The 15,155-nt window shown below is 42.2% G+C and overlaps 1 pseudogene; it reads left to right on the top strand.

The window, feature by feature from the left end:
• Nucleotides 1-15,155, top strand: part of LOC137348636 (zinc finger protein 850-like) — a 163,077-nt pseudogene that overhangs the window by 11,272 nt on the left and 136,650 nt on the right.

Here is a 15,155-nt window from a genome sequence, read left to right on the forward strand (position 1 = left end):
TTTGATCTGTAGATAATGAAGAACTTGTAATGTGTTTCCATTAATTCCTTATTTTGTTGATGTGTGCTTGCCACATACCATCCCATTGATTATCTACACAATCCCATAGGTAAGCAGTAGCACTGTGATCTACAAGGAAGTCAAGGTTTATAGGGGCTGGGTGTAAGGCAGGAAAGTGGAGTTAAGACCACAATCAGATCAGCCACGGTCTTATTAAATGGCGGAGCAGGCTCAAGGGGATGAATGGACTACTCCTGTAAGAAACATTCAGAAGGGGGAAGCTGTGTTTGCACCTTTAACTGCATGACCCCTACTCTCCCTTTATGAATGAGTGACGTGTTCAGCTGAAGATTCCTATTGATAGTTTTCTGAACGGTTTCCTTATTCTGATCATTCATGGTGTTTGCTGTGACCTAGCGAGCCTCCGGCGAGTGAACCTGCTCTATGTTGCGCGGGGCCACAGGCTCTTGTATTTTTCTGCATCTTGTTTATTTCGTTCCTGGCGTTTCCCACTCCCATCTCAGCAGATTAAAGCCACCTTCGATGAACTCCTTTCAATGGTGGGTATTATCCTCCAGAATACACCACACGGTGGAACCCGTCCCATTGTTGCAGGAGCCCAGCGCGCGGGGAGGAGTAGGGGCTGCATGCGCAGCATTGGAGCCAGGAAGTGAGTACGGAAACAGCTTGAACCGCGGACTCTGCAAATCTAAGTACAATGCATCCACTGGTTCCCCTTTATCCACAGCACATGTAACTCCCCAAAGAACACCAATAAATTGGTTAAACATGGTTTCCCTTTCACAAAACCATGTTGACTGCCTGATTACCTTGAATTTTTCTAAATGCCCTGCTATAACATCTTTAATAATAGCTTCTAACATTTTCCCTAAGACAGATGTTAAGCTAACTGGCCTGTAGTGTCCTGCTTTTTGTCTCCCTCCCTTTTTGAATAAAGGAGTTACATTCGCTTTCTTCCAATCTAAAGGAACCTTCCCTGATTCTCGGGAATTTTGGAAAATTGAAACTAACGCACCAGGATCCTGGGACCTGTCAGCCCGCAGCTCCAACAATTTGTTCAGTACCACTTCCCTGGTGATAGTAATTTTCCTGAGTTCCTCCCTCCCATTTTCTGACTTACAGCAAATATTGGGATGTTACTTGTATCCTCATGCAAAATATCTGTTTAATTCATCTGCCATTTCCTTTATTATCCATTATTAATTCCCCAGACTCACTCTCTTTAGGACCAATGCTCACTTGGTTAACTCTTTTTAAAATATCTTTAGAAACTCTTACTATCTGTCTTTACATTTCTAGCTAGCTTTCCCTCATAGTCTAATTTTACCTTCCTTATCAATCTTTTAGTCATTCTTTGCTGTCTTTTATATTCTGTCCATTCTTCTTGCCCATCTTTGCGCAATTATAGGCTTTTTCTTTAAGTATGATACTATCTTTAACTGTTTTAGTTAACCATGGATGATGGATTCCACCCTTGGAATTTTTCTTTCTCGTTGAAATTTATCTATTCTGTGTATTCTGAAATATCCCCTTAAATGTCTGCCACTGCATCTCTATTAACCTATCCCTTAACCTGATTTTCCAGTTCACTTTAGCTAGCTCCGCTTTCATGCCCTCATAATTGCTCTTATTTAAGTTAAAAATGCTAGCCTTGGAACCACTCTTCTCTCCCTCAAACTGAATGTAAAATTCAATCATATTATGATCGCTGCTACTTAGGGGCGCCTTAACTATGAGGTCATTAATTAATCCTATCTCGTTGCACAATACCAGGTCTAGTATAGCCTGCTCTCTGGTTGGCTCCAGAACGTATTGTTCCAAGAAATTATCCCCAAAACATTCTATGTACTCCTCATCTAGGCTACCTCTGCCCATCTGATTTTTTTCCAGTCCGTGTAGATTAAATCCCCCAAAATTATCACTGTATCTTTCTGCCAAGCTGCCATTTATACTTCCTTTATACCCTGTCCCACAGTGTGGTTAATGTTAGGTGGCCTGTACACCACTCCCACAAGTGACTTCTTGCCTTTATGATTTCTTATCTCTACCCAAACTGCTTCTACATCCTGGTTTCCTGAACTTAGGTCATCCCTCTCTATTGCACTAATACCATCATTAATTAACAGAGCGACCCCTCCACCTTTTCCTAGCTTCCTGTCCTTCCTAAATGCCACGTACCCTTCAATATTCAGGTCCCAATCTATGTCGTCCTACAGCCATGTCTCTGTAATGGCTAGCAGATCATACTTATTTATTTCTATTTGCGCTGTCAATTCATCTGTTTACTTCGAGGATCAGCCATGATCTAACTGAATAGTGGAGCAGGCTCAGCGGTCTGAATGGTCTACTCCTGCTCCTATGTCTCTCAATGTAAAAGAGTATTGTTTTAGTAACAAGTATTTCTGTAGCGGTTTTAATCCATTTTACATGTACAGATTTTTTTTTTTTACCTCTTTCTCAGGATGTGGATGTCATGAGCAAGACCAGCACATATTCTCAATCTCCAGTTGTCCATTGAGAAGCTGATGTTGAGCCTCCTTCTTGATCCGCTGCAGTCCGTGTGGTGAAGGTGCTCCCAGAATGCTGTTAGGTAAGGAGTTACAGGATTTTCACCCAATGATGATAAAGGAACGATGATGTGTCCAAATCAACAACACCAATTTGTATTTATGTAGCACCTTTAATGCATAAAACGTTCCAAGGCTTTTCACAGGAGTGTTATAAAGTGATGTTTGACACAGTCACAAAGAGATATGAGGGCAGTTGATCAGAAGCTTAGTTAAAGAGGTCAGTTTTAAGTAGCATCTTAAAGAAGGAAAGAGAGGTGGTGAGGTTCAGGGAGAGAAGCCGCAGAGGCAATTTTGTATAGGTTCAGTGCAACTGCCTGGCCTTTGTACACAATGTCACTAATTATCAAGTCCAGGTTCCCATATACTTTATTAAATGCTTTGTTAACCTGTCCTGCCACCTTCAAAGATTTGTACCCAAACAACACAGGCCTGTCCTTTTTGTACCCCCTTTAAAATTGTATCGTTTAGCTTGTGTCTTCTGCTCATTCTTCCTGCTATTTACTAACACAGCAGCACAGTCACACCAGAGGGAGACAGTAGTTCATATGTAAATAACGGGTAGTAAGAGGTGGAGTGGGGCCCATTCAGGACAATGAGGGTAATATATGCTTAGAGGCACAGGGCAAGGCTAGAATATTTAATGAGTACTTTGTCGGTGTTTACTGAAGAAGAGGCTGCTGACAAAATATCAGTAGAAGCAGAGATGGTCAAGGTAATGAATGGGGTGAAAATTGATAGGCAGGATGTACTGGAAAGGCTGGCTATGCTTAGGCTAGAGAAGTCGCCTGGTCTGGATGGCTTGGGTCCCAGGTTGCTAAAGGAAGTGGGAGTGGAGATTATGGAAGGACTTGCTGTATTCTTCCAATCTTCCCTATGTAGAGGGAGGTGCCAGGCAATTGGAGAGTGGCAAATGTGACAATCTTGCTCAAGAAAGGGTGTAAGGACATTCCTAGTAACTACAGGCCGGTCAGTTTAACATCAGTGGTGGGTAAGGTTTTAGAAACGGTAATCAGGGAAGAAAAATCAACACTTGGAGAGTTTTGTGTTAATTAAGGAAAGCCAGCAGGGCTTTGTAAAAGGCAAATTATGTTTGACTAATCTAATTGAGTTTTTTTGATGAAATAACAGAGAAGGTTGATGAAGGGAATGCTGTGGATGTTGACTATATTGTTACAATCGAGGCGGGAGGAGTGCACTGTTAATTCAGTCCCACTTCTCCACAGGTCACAACATATATTTTTAGATCTTCCCACTTACAGAAACAATCAATCAGAGACTCTACTTTTCCCCAGAATAAAGCCCACCAACCAGGTTTCTTTAATAAACAACAAAATTATCCATTTATTATACCCCAAGTTTTAATCCAATAATAAAGTAAAACATACAAGTGAATTGAAATATGAAAGCCCCTTATTTTTATTCTAGCCCTCACACACACACACACTCACATACACAAATGGTTAAACAGAAAAGTAAAGGATTTTTGTTTACAGCTGTTACAAAGAAATAGAAGGAATAAAAAAAATAACTTATACTGAAGAGAAGATATGGAAGTCCTTTGTTTTGGTGAGGTGTCCCAAAAATGAATAGGTGGTTGCCACTAGGAATCTTTTTGATGAACAGGCTGTTTGGTTAGGCGTTCAAAGAAATTCAGCTACAGAAGGCTTCACATCGGTGTGCAGCAACAAAGGTTTCAGATCTCACACATTCGATGTAAAGTTGTTTTAAAGATGCAAGGTTTCTGCAAACATTCAGGATTTCTTCAAAATACAGGAGGCAACAGTACAACTTCATATAGGATTTGCTTTTCAAGGACAGGGATTCTTCAAAGATAGGTAACAGTTGTCTGGATTTTCTTCCATTCTCCTGGCAGGTCAATAAGCAAACACCAACTCCCCCATAGCCAAACCAACTGGCTTTTTAACAGTTCAAAATGAAACTAAAGAAAAGTTCAGCAACAATCCTGTGACAGCTATGTATTGTGGTCTGTCATTTCCTTGTAAACATCTGCCCCTTCAGGTTAGAACACCCCTGTTGTGTTTACCTGAAATCAAATGCTGTCCAGTACTGGTCAACCCTCTGTTGACCTTCGTTTTAAGAAAAACACCCAAAGTTCAGCTTCTGAAGATTACAGCATCCATGGAATCCTTTTTCAGTTTTTAAAATACAGATTCTCAAGTTTTAACAAAAAATTTGAAACCTCATAACAATATGGATTTTAAGAAAGCATTTGACAAAGCACCACATAAAAAGCTGGTTAACAAAATTGAGGCTTATGGAATAGGAGGGTCAGTGTCAGCCCGGATAAAAAAAATTGGCTTTAGGATAGAAACAATGAGTTGTGGTAAATGGCTGTTTTTCAGTCTGGAGGATGGTAGTCAGTGGTTTTGCCCAAGGGTCGGTGCTAGGACCACTGCTTTTTTGGTATTAATAAACAACTTGGATATTGGAATGCAGAGTAAAATTTCAAAATTTGCAGATGATAGCAAACTGAGGATGACACCAGTCGACTGCAACAGGACATGGATAGGCTAGCAGAATGAGCAGACAAGTGGCAGATGGCATTTAATACAGAGAAGTGTGAGGTGATGCATTTTGTCAGAAGGACTAGGGAGAGTTAATATATACTTAATGGCACAGTTGTAAAGAGTGTACAGGGACAGAGGGGCCTGAGGGTTCAAACGCATTGATCTTTGAAGATGCCAGGACATATTGAAACGTTAGCTAGCAAAGCATATGGGATCTTGGGCTTCAGAAATAGAAGCATTGAGTGCAAAAGCAGGGAAGTTGTGCTGAACCTTTTATAAAGTTTTGGTTAGGCTCCAACTAGAGTATTGCTTCCAGTTCTGAACACCATATTTTAGGAAGGATTTGAAGGTCCTTGAGAGGGTGCAGAGGAGATTTACCAGAATGGCTCCAGGGATGAGGGATTTTAGCTACAAGGCCAGGTTGGAGAAGCTGCTGTAGGTCTTGGAGCAAAGTAGATTGAGGGGAGATTTAATAGAGGTGTACAAGATTATGACTGGTTTGGATAGGGTAGACTCTTGAAGAAAATAAACTTGCAGGGCTACGGGCATATAGAGTGGTGGAGTGGGACTGACTGGATGGCTTTACAGAGAGCCAGCATGGACTCAATGGGCTGAATGGCTTCCTTCAATGCTGCAATAACTGAGTTCAAGTGTGCAAATGGATTTATTCAGTTTTCCAATCTAATAACACACAGGCTCTAAAAGTTGAAAAGATTTGATGCATGGTCAGGGCATTTTTGCTGCAGAGAGGCTGTTGAAATGTTGTGTATGTGGGAAGAGATTCATTCGTTCACCTCACCGACCGACAGACCGGGGAGTTCTGCTGCTGCTCCTCTTACACCCCGTGTTAGGATCTGAAGTTCCGTTAATGTATGATAGGATGAAAGGCACGGATTAATCAGAGATAGTCAACATGGATTTGTTAAGGGAAGGTCATGTCTTACTAACTTAATTGAGTTTTTTGAGGCAGTAACAAGGAGGATTGATGAGGGTAGTGCAGTGGATGTGGTCTACAGAGATTTTAGTAAGGCATTTGACAAGGTCCCACATGGCAGACTGGTCAGTATCATGGGATACAGGGGAATGTGGCAGGTTGGATCTCGAATTGGCTCAGTGACAGGAAGCAAAGGGTAGTAGTCAACAGATACTGACACTAACAGGTAACATCCCACCTCACTGTACATCAACTCGTTCACACTGATGAGAGACCTTTTGAGTGTTCTCACTGTGAGAAGAGATTTAAAAGTTAAAGCAATCTGTTGACACACCAGCGAGTTCACACTGGGGAGAGGCCGTTCACCTGCTCTGCGTGTGGGAAGGGATTTGCTAGTTCAAATAATCTGCTGAGCCACCAGCAAGTTCACAAGTGACTGCAGGGATTGGAGTCTGCTGTTACTGCTACTATTAATCACATCCAGGGCTGAATCATGACGGGAAGCCTGTTTCTAGTTGGGTTTCCACCGGGCTCCGTACTAGGCCGCCTGCTTTTCTTGGTATATATCAATGATTTACACTTCTGTACGGGGCCGTGATTAAGAAGTTTGCGGATGATACAAAAATTGGTCGTGTGGATGACAGTGGTGAGGAAGAAAGCTGTAGACTCCAGCAAGATATCAGTGGACTGGTCAGGTGTACAGAAAATTGGCAAATGCAATTCAACCTGGAGAAGTGTGGGGTTAATGCATTTGGGGAGAGCAAACAAGGCAAGAGAATGCACAGTAAGTGGTAGAATTCTGTAAAGTGTGGAGGAACATAGAGACCTTGGAGTGTATGTCCACAGATCGCTGAAGGTAGAAGAACAAGTAGATAAAGTGGTCAAGAAGGCACCTGGGATACTTTCCTTTATTAGTGGAGGTGGTGGTGTAGTGGTAATGTCACTGGATTCGTAATCCAGAGGTCCAGACTAATGCTCGGGACATGGGTTTGAATCACAGCAGATGGTGAAGTTTGAATTCAATGAATAATTCTGGAATTAAAAAGCTAGTCTAATGGTGACCATGAAACCATTGTTGATTGTTGTAAAAACCCATCTGGTTCACTAATGTTCTTCTGGGAAGGAAATCTGCTGTACTTACCTGGTCTGGCCTACATGTGACTCCAGACCCACAGCAAGTTAACTCTTATTTGCCCTCTGAAATGGCCCAGCAAGCCACTCAGTTTCTCAAGGGCAATTAGGGATGGGCAATAAATGCTGGCCGAACCAGCGATGCCCACATCCCATGAACGATTTTTTTTTAAAGTATAAGAGCAGAGTGATTATGCTGAAACTGTAAAAACACTAGTTAGACACCACCCACTCCCACCCCACTGACAGCCAGGGAACTATAGAATCATAGAACGTTTAAGGCACAGAAAGAGGCCACTTGGCCCATCGTGTCTGTGCCGGCTAAAGTTTGTGGCGGAGTTAATGTGCCTCATTCTTGGCAGGTGGGGGCCTGCATGACACCTTCACACCCAGGGGAATGAAATGCGATTTGAGAAAAGGCACATTTCATTAAAAGGGTTGAGAGAAAATATAAGATACAGAAAACCATGCATTTCTCTCATTCATTCTCATTCATTCATGAATCCTAAAACTTAATGAAATTGTCTTTTTCTGGGTGCCAGTACTGCTTTAATTTCCCCTTTTTGGCATCCCAGTAACCATGTGGTTCTTTGGGGAAGTTTTTCTTCAGTTACAGAACTGTGTACTAATCTGGTCTCCACATTAATCAACTACAGAATAAGACTTGATCTGTTAATTTGCATAAAACTGAAGTAAATTTGATAACTTCTCATATAATTACAGTCAGCGTTCAATTAATCAGATCTAGAGGATAAAGTTAAATCACAAGCGATAGTGACAATAAAGGGTTCTGAATTTTCAGTAAATGAAAATTGGATATATAGATAATTGTTCAGTAAAACATTTAACTCCCTATAATATAAAGTGACATCAGCACAAAGGAAGCAGCTGACAAGTGAGCAGCTAAAGTGTCTTTATTTAAATCTTCAGTTTATTCTAGTTAAGCCAATTAATAGTCCCATAAATAAAGACATGGCAGGGCATCTCAGTCCACTGGAGTGTACATCCTGATCCATTTGGAAACTCAAGGACACTTCCCGTAGGAACATAGGAAATAGGAATAGGCCATTCAGTCCATCGAGGCTGCTCCCCTATTCAGATAGATCATGGCTGATCATCTACCTCAATGCCACTTTCCCGTGCTATCCCCATATCTCTTGATGTCATTAGTATCCAGATATCTCTTGATTTCTGTCTTGAACATGCTCAATGATTGAGCTTCCACAGCCCTCTCGGGTAGAGAATTCCAATGTTTCACCACCCTCTGAGTGAAGAAATTCCTCATCTCAGACTTAAATGGCCTACCCCTTATTCTGAGACTATGTCCCCTGGTTCTAGACTCACCAACCAGGGGAAGCATCCTATTTACATGCACACTGTCACGCCCCGTAACAATTTTGTAAGTTTCAATGAGATCGCCTCTCATTCTTCGAAACTCTAGAGATCACGGGCTCAGTTTCTGCAATTTCTCCTCATAAGACAATCCCGCCATCCCAGGGATTATTCTGGTGAACCTCCATTGCACTCCCTCTATGGCAAGTATATCCTTCCTTATATAAGGAGGCCAAAACTGTACACAATACTCCAGGTGCGATCTCACCAGAGCTCTATACAGTTGAAGCAATACATCTTTACTCCTGTACTCAAAACCTCTTGCAATGAAGGTCAACATACCATTTGCCTTCCTAATTGCTTGCTGCACCTGCATGCTGGCTTTTAGTGAACAAGGACGCCCAGGTCCCTTTGGACATCAACACTTCCCAACTTACCACCATTTAAGAAATACCCTGTCGTTCTGTTTTTTCTACCAAAGTGGATAACTTCACACTTATTCACATTATATTCCATCTGCCATGTTCTTGTCCATTCACATAGCCTGTCCAAATCCGCTTGATGCCTCCTTGCAACCTCCTCACAACTTCCATTCCCACCTAGTTTTGTGTCACCAGCAAATTTGGAAATATGACATTTGGTCCCCACAACCAAATCATTTATGTAGATTGAGAACAACTGTGGCCCCAGCACTGATCCTTGCGGTACGCCACTAGTAACAGCCCGCCATCCTGAGAATGACCTGTTTATTCCTACTCTGTTTCTGTCTGTTAACCAATTCTCAATCCATAGCAGTATATTACCCCCAATCCCACGTGCTTTAATTTTGTTTACTAACCTCCTGTGTGAGACCTTATCAAAAGCCTTCTGAAAATCCAAATACACCACATCTACTGGTTCTCCTTTATCTATGCTACAAGTAAAATCCACAAATAAACTCCAACAGGTTTGTCAAACATGATTTCCCTTTCATAATACCATGTTGACTCTGCCCAATCGGATCATTATTTTCTAAATGTCTGGTTATCACCTCCTTTATAACAGATTATAATATTTTTCCTACTACTGATGTCAAACAGGTCTGTAGTTCCCCGTTTTCTCTTTCCCTCCTTTCTTAAACAGTGGGTTTACATTTGCTACTTTTCCAGTCTGCAGAAACCTTTCCAGAATCTATAGAATTTTGAAAGATAATCACCAATACATCCACTATCTCTATAGCCACCTCCTTCAACACTCTGGGATGCGGCTCATCTGATCCAGAGGATTTATCAATCCAGTTAATTTTTTTCAGTAGTACCTCTTTATTAATACTAATTTCTTTCAGTTCCTCATTTTAACAAGTCCCTTGGTTCCCTAGTATTTGTAGGAGATTTTCTGTATCTTCCTCTGTGAAGACAGACACAAAGTAATGGTTTAGTTTCTCTACCATTTCCCGATTCTCCATTATAAATTCTCCTCTGTCTGTCTGTAATGGACCCACATTTGTTCTTGCTAAACTTTTCCTTTTCAGATACCTTAAGAAGCTTTTACAGTCTGCCTTTATGTTTCTCTCCAGCTTGCATTCATATTCTCTTTTCCCCATCAGTTTCTCGGTCATCCTTTGCTGGTTCTAAATTGCTCCCGATCCTCAAGCTTACCACTTTTTCTGGCAACCTTATAAGCCACTTCCTTTCATCTAATGCTTGTGACGTCCATATACCGAGAATAAAGTAAAAACAAATCTGCATATGTAAATGGATTAAAAGCCTCGACAGAAATATTTGTTCCTAAAACACAATCTTTACACTGTATGGACAATGTCTGTTTAGGAACCTAATCTCCCTAGAATCTACCTCCTTTGACAGTCCCACACCTAACATTGATGGGCCCCATTGGGCTCAAAAGTACTTGGGGTTAAACCCAGCCGCTGCTCCTCCCTCCTCACTCCAGCTCAAACCGATGCTACAAAAAGACCAACACAGGAGGCTAGGGACGGACTTCCACATCCAACACCCACCTCGATACAAACCAGCTCTTAATTGGTCCATTTGTGTTTCTAGACTTTGTTCTGTGAGTAAAGGCTGCAATAAAACAAAAGCAAAATACTGTGGATGCTGGAAATTTGAAATAAAGAAGAAAAAATACTGGAAATAAAGAAGTAGGTCAGGCAGCATATGTGGAGAGAGAAACAGAGTTCATGTTTCAGAGTGTGCAGAATGAATTACAGGGAATAAAAATGGTGCAGAAATTGATGGTCAACATAAGCTCAGAAGTAGAAGAGAAATGGACTGTAGCACAGGAAAAACAATTCCTGACCATGAAAGATACTGTGGGAAGATAAAGCTGGTAATCCAGCAGTGCATAGTCAGGGGATGGACAGCAGCGCAAAGCTCATTTTGCCATGGTTGGGGGAAGTAACAGTAAAAGACCAAACATGTCTAAAATCCAGCCATTATTAGAGGGAGAGGAAGTTAGACGATGGCAGAGAGGGCAGAGGTGAAACAGAGCAATGGATGGACATGGATTCAGATCCACAGCAAAGGAACACATCAGCCCCAGAGCCATAGAACCTCTCTTCGATAACACAGCATCACACTGAAAGTTCTAAATTGTAGATAAATGTTCAAAAATAATCACCTATGAAACTAGTTCCCTGTTTTCAAATTTAAAACCTCCTGCTGGAGCTGCAGCTGCAGCTGGAAAGATCTCAGAAAACCTGGAGTCAGAGGTTTCAAAATCATGCCACTGAGGAAATACCCGGTGAATGGGACGACGTCACCAAGCAATTGCAACAGTTCTGACCAATCATCTCACCAATCATCTGACCTGCTACTCCTCATTGCACAATTATATGTTTTTCCTTAGGTTTGATGCTTTCTTAACTTCTTTAGTAATCACAGACGATAGGTCCTACCCTTAGAATTTTTCTTGAAAGTAGGAATATTATTATCCTAAGTATTCTGAATTATCCCCTTGAATGTCTACCACTGCTTCTCTATTGATCTATCTCCTAGCCTGGTAACCCAGTTCACTTCAGCTATCTCAACTTTCATGCCCACATAGTTACCCTTATTTGAGTTAAAATACTAGTCTTAGACTCACTCTTCTCTCTTTCAAATTGGATGTAAAATTCAATCATATTGTGGTTGCTGCTACCCAGAGGTGGCTTTACTCTGAGGCCATTAATTAATCCTGTTATATCAGACAGGAGGGGATTGGTGTCAGTGACTGTGGAGTTGGTTTATATCAGACAGTGGGAGATTGGTGTCAGTGACTGTGGGGTTGGTTTATATCAGACAGGAGGAGATTGGTGTCAGTGACTGTGGGGTTGGTTTATATCAGACAGGAGGAGATTGGTGTCAGTGACTGTGGGGTTGGTTTAATTCAGACAGGAGGAGATTGGTGTCAGTGACTGTGGGATTGGTTTATATCAGACAGTGGGAGATTGTTGTCAGTGACTGTGGGGTTGGTTTATATCAGACAGGAGGAGATTGGTGTCAGTGACTGTGGGGTTGGTTTATATCAGACAGGAGGAGATTGGTGTCAGTGACTGTGGGGTTGGTTTAATTCAGACAGGAGGAGATTGGTGTCAGTGACTGTGGGGTTGGTTTATATCAGACAGGAGGAGATTGGTGTCAGTGACTGTGGGGTTGGTTTATATCAGACAGGAGGAGATTAGAGTCATAGAGTTATACAGCACAGAAACAGGCCCTCCGGCCCATCGTGTCCATGCTGACCATCAAGCACCTAACTATTCTAATCCCATTTTCCAGCATTTGGCCCGTAGCCTTCGATGCTATGGCGTTTCAAGTGCTCATCTAAATGCTTCTTAAATGTTGTGAGGGTTCCTGCCTCTACCACCTCTTCAGGCAGTGCGTTCCAGATTCCAGCCACCCTCTGGGTGAAAAATTTTTTTTCCCTCAAATCCCCTCTAAACCTCCTGCCCCTTACCTTAAATCTATGCCCCCTGGTTATTGACCCCTCCGCTAAGGGAAAAAGTTTATTCCTATCTAACCTATCAATGCCCCTCATAATTTTGTATACCTCAATCAGGCGCCCTCCTCCCCCTCTCAGCCTTCTCTGCTCTAAGGAAAACAACCCTAGCCTATCCAGTCTCTCTTCATAGCTGAAATGCTCCAGCCCAGGCAACATCCTGGTGAACCTGCTCTGCACCCTCTCCAGTGCAATCACATCCTTCCGAGAGTGTGGTGACCAGAACTGTACACAGTACTCCAGCTGTGGTCTAACTAGTGTTTTAGACAGCTCCATCATAACCCCCCTGCTCTTATATTCTATGCCTCGGCTAATAAAGGCAAGTATCCCATATGCCTTCCTAAGCCCCTAATCTACCTGTGCTGCTGCCTTCAGTGATCTATGGACAAGTACACCGAGGTCCCTCTGATCCTCTGTACATCCTAGGGTCCTACCATCCATTGTATCTTCCCTTGCCTTGTTAGTCCTCCCAAAATTCATCACCTCACACTTTTCAGGATTAAATTCCATTTGCCACAGCTCTGCCCATCTTACCAGCTCATCTGTATCTCCATGTAATCTAAGGCTTTCCTCCTTACTATTTATGACACTACTAATTTTCGTGTCATCTGCGAACTTACTTATACCTCCTATTTTCATGTGTAAATCATTAATGTATACTACAAACAGCAAGGTTGGTTTATATCGATTAGGAGGAGATTGGTGTCAGTGACTGTGGGGTTGGTTTATATCAGACAGGAGGAGATTGGTGTCTGACTGTAGGATTCATTTATATCAGACAGGAGGAGATTGGTGTCAGTGACTGTGGGATTGGTTTTATATCAGACAGGAGGAGATTGGTGTCAGTGACTGTGGGATTGGTTTTATATCAGACAGGAGGAGATTGGTGTCAGTGACTGTGGGGTTGGTTTATATCAGACAGGAGGAGATTGGTGTCAGTGACTGTGGGGTTGGTTTTATATCAGACAGGAGGAGATTGGTGTCAGTGACTGTGGGGTTGGTTTTATATCAGACAGGAGGAGATTGGTGTCAGTGACTGTGGGGTTGGTTTTATATCAGACAGATGGAGATTGGTGTCAGTGACTGTGGGATTGGTTTATATCAGACAGATAGAGATTGGTGTCAGTGACTGTGGAGTTGGTTTATATCAGACAGGAGGAGATTGGTGGTCAGTGACTGTGGGGTTGGTTTATATCAGACAGTGGGAGATTGGTGTCAGTGACTGTGGGGTTGGTTTATATCAGACAGTGGGAGATTGGTGTCAGTGACTGTGGGGTTGGTTTATATCAGACAGTGGGAGAACGGTGTCAGTGACTGTGGTTGGTTTATATCAGACAGTGGGAGAACGGTGTCAGTGACTGGGGTTGGTTTATATCAGACAGTGGGAGAACGGTGTCAGTGACTGTGGGGTTGGTTTATATCAGACAGTGGGAGAACGGTGTCAGTGACTGTGGGGTTGGTTTATATCAGACAGGATGAGATTGGTGTCAGTGACTGTGGGGTTGGTTTATATCAGACAGATGAAGATTGGTGTCAGTGACTGTGGGGTTGGTTTTATATCAGACAGTGGGAGATTGGTGTCAGTGACTGTGGGGTTGGTTTATATCAGACAGATGAAGATTGGTGTCAGTGACTGTGGGGTTGGTTTTATATCAGACAGGAGGAGATTGGTGTCAGTGACTGTGGGGTTGGTTTATATCAGACAGTGGGAGATTGGTGTCAGTGACTGTGGGGTTGGTTTATATCAGACAGATGAAGATTGGTGTCAGTGACTGTGGGGTTGGTTTTATATCAGACAGATGAAGATTGGTGTCAGTGACTGTGGGGTTGGTTTTATATCAGACAGATGAAGATTGGTGTCAGTGACTGTGGGGTTGGTTTATATCACACAGGAGGAGATTGGTGTCGGTGACTGGGGTTGGTTTATATCAGACAGTGGGAGATTGGTGTCAGTGACTGTGGGGTTGGTTTATATCAGACAGGAGGAGATTGGTGTCAGTGACTGTGGGGTTGGTTTTATATCAGACTGAATAAACTAGTCAATATTGAAGAAATGGAGAGAACAAGTCCAGTGAACCATGGAGCAGCCAAGTTAACGGCAGTGATTGGAATAATAATGATATCTGTACTCAAAGATGTGATAGAAAAAGTTCTTGAAACTGAAGATGTAATAACGAACAGTCAGCACAGATTTCAAAAGGGAAGGTGATGCTTGACCAACCTTATTGCATTTTTTGACGAAGTAACAGAAAGAGCAGACGAGTAATTCAGTAGATGTAATATACCATGATATTCACATGGTAACTCCTGACTGAGGTCAGAGCGTGCGGAGTCAGTGAACAGGCAGCAGAATGGACAGCAAGCTGGCTACAAACCAGAAAACAGAGATGGAGATTAAAGGTATTTCCTCAGACTGCTGGAAGGTGGGAAGTGGTGTTCCACAGGGATTGGTGCTATAATCACTGTTGTTCACCATCTCCATAAACCGTTTGGAGTTAAGATCAGAAAAACAATTCCAAAATTTGCAGATGACACCAAATTGGGGGACGTGGTTAATAGTGAGGAAGACTGCGATAGCATTCTTTTTGAATTGTTCAGTTGTGTTAAGTAAATAGCCTCATCTTTTAATTTGCTTTGACTGATTTTTTAAAATGCTTTTCTGGGATG

This window comes from Heterodontus francisci, chromosome 34, assembly GCF_036365525.1.
Source record: "Heterodontus francisci isolate sHetFra1 chromosome 34, sHetFra1.hap1, whole genome shotgun sequence".
Lineage (NCBI taxonomy): Eukaryota > Metazoa > Chordata > Chondrichthyes > Heterodontiformes > Heterodontidae > Heterodontus > Heterodontus francisci.